The following is a 2,691-nucleotide window of genomic DNA, read 5'->3' on the forward strand; positions in this document are numbered from 1 at the left end:
ATATTAGAGGTTCAAATACACTAGGAGGTATTTCTAAATACAGAACTGCAGATCTACTTCTGAAAAATAAGGCATTGAAAACAATATCAAAAACAGTTTTACTTTGATAGACATAGCTTTTCATGAGTCTGAATTGTCATTTTGACTTTGCTCTATGTATTTCATTAATTTGTCAACTAAATAGCCCAACATGTGAGCTAATATTAGTGTTCAGTTTCCCTCCGTTCCATGTCAGGGCTCCAATGTTTACCCCAAGTCAGACACAGCTCACTGATAATATCTTGTGTCCTTTGAGTCAGTCAACTTTTCTCTCAATATATTTTGTTGTTGTTGTTGTGTTAGGCAGCATTCATTGATACCAACACACAGAAACCCTAAGTACAACAGAATAACACACTGCCCCTGCCTTGCAATTGTTCTGAAGTTGAGCCCTTGTTGAGACCCTCATCTTGTTGAGGGTCTTCCTCTTTTTTGCTGCCCCTGTACTTTACCAAACATAATGTCCTTTTACAAAGACTGATCTCTCTTGATACCATGTACAAAGAATAGGAGAGAAAGTCTCATCATTTTCACCTTGAACAAGTGTTCCAGCTGTACTTCTTCCTAGGCAGATGTGTTTGTTCTTTTGACAGTTCATAGCATTTTAAATATTCTTTACCAGCACCATTGTTCAAATGCACTGATTTTTCTTCAGTATTCCTTATTCAAAGTTCATTTTCCACATGCATATGAGGCAATGGAAAAAATCATGGTTTGGGTCTCATTCAAACTCACTGCCATGGAGCCAGTGCTGACTCACAGCAACTCCCTGTAGGTGTCCAAAACCATAACTGTTTACAGCAGTAGAAAGTCCAATCTTTCTCCCAAGGGCCTGCTGGTTTTGAGCAGTCAACTATGTGGGTTACAGCCCAATGCATTACCACCACACCACCAGGGTTCCAGATGGCTTGCATCAGCCATACCTTAGCCTTCAAAGTAGCACCTTGCTTTCCAACACTTGAGAGATCTTCTACAGCACATTTACCCAATACAATGTATTATTTGATCTTTACACACACTAATTTTGAAAGGAAAAAAAAAAGTTCGCATGCCAATGTTCTCCTTCTACTCGCCCCTAGTAATTTGGTTAAAGTGTTAAGGAAGAGCCAAATTTTCTTTAAGAAAAGAGAAAGAATTAATTTCTTGAACAATTAGATTTTGCAGAGGGGCCATATGAGTCTATTCCAGTAACACAGACTAGGGGAATATGTAGTGGTTAGATGGAAGCAGCTTCGAGAAAACCTGGGAGGATGTGATAGCTATTAGCTGGGTGGATCTTATCTTAATCTCCAATTGTAAGCATTATTTTCCTGTACTCCATTTACAGGAAATTCCCATTCATTTTAGCCTCATCTCATACCTGAGCAATAACACTTGAGGGGAAGCATCCTTTCACTGCTGACCTGTGATTCCCAAAGGGAAAGAAGGAGGAGGCAGACGAGAGAAGTAAGGGAGGCCAGGAACTAAACTCCTTCAATGGGAAGTCTGATTCTGAACCCATGTGCATTGTGAATGTGGATTGTGAATGGGAACCAAGATACCATAGACCTAAAGGACAGGTGGCCACCAAGGCTACTTCAGCACCTGGCTGTGTCATAGCTTCTGTCTTGATAGTCTATGAGCTATTAGAGGAATCAATATAGGATAACAAGTCTGTGTTAGTAGTTACTTCCCCAGTTTCTATGCTACGTTCTATAGGAATTAGATGTGAATAAGATGATTATGATATAATATGATAGATATGAAAACAAAAACACAAATAGAAGCAGCTCCTCATCATGCTTCATTTTAAATACAAGGTTAGGTGTAGAAAAAGATCTTATTGGAACAGAGAAGAATGCCAACCTGTTTTACCAAAGTTCTAAGAGACGCTTTTTGAGGGGAGTGGACTCTTTGAGCGGTATCTGGGACACAGTGTCTGGGATGTACACAAACTCAATTATTCATTGAAAGTTCAACAGAAGGAATCACTGCCTGGTGCAGCACCATCCGCACAATTGTTGTGATGTTTGAGCTCATTGTTGTAGCCACTGCGTCAATTCATATCCTTGAGGGTCTTCCACTTTTTCTCTGCCCTTTCTCAAGCATGATGTCCTATTCCAGGGAGCAGTCTAACCTAATAATATGTCCAAAGTGTGTGAGATGAACCTTCTGACTGCACTTCTTCCAAAGACAGATCTGTGTGTTCCTTTGGCAATCTATGGTACTCTCGATATTCTTTCCCAGGACCATGATTCAAATACGTCAGTTCTTCAGTTTTCTTTATTCAATGTCCAACTTTCACAAACATATGAGGCAACTGAAAATATCATGGCCTGGGTCAGGTGTACCTTGGCCCTCAAAGTAGCATCCGTACTTTTCAGCATTTTAAATAGGACTTGTGCAGCGCTTTCTCCAAGGCATGCTGGACCTCTCGACTGCTGCTTTCTTTTCTTGTAGTTTGAAAGTTCATTTCCATTCCCTCTCTCTCTCTCTCTCTCACTCTCTCTCTCTCTCTCAAGCCACTCAGGCCACTATTTAGATTTAAGAGATAAGGAATCTGGAAGAATTATATTTTAAAAAGAAACACATATATATTTACACAGTCCATCTGAACAAATGAAATAAACAAAAATATACAGTGAACCCTCGCCACTTCGCGCTTCGACTTCC

At 39.9% G+C, this 2,691-nt stretch overlaps 1 protein-coding gene across 2 annotated transcripts in view; it reads left to right on the forward strand.

Annotated features, from left to right (window-relative positions):
- Positions 1-2,691, forward strand: part of CNTNAP5 (contactin associated protein family member 5) — a 1,132,484-nt gene that overhangs the window by 1,074,607 nt on the left and 55,186 nt on the right. The window lies entirely within an intron of this gene.

This window comes from Echinops telfairi, unplaced genomic scaffold (genome assembly GCF_000313985.2).
Source record: "Echinops telfairi isolate 266 unplaced genomic scaffold, ASM31398v2 ScPeMD7_4;HRSCAF=17, whole genome shotgun sequence".
Lineage (NCBI taxonomy): Eukaryota > Metazoa > Chordata > Mammalia > Afrosoricida > Tenrecidae > Echinops > Echinops telfairi.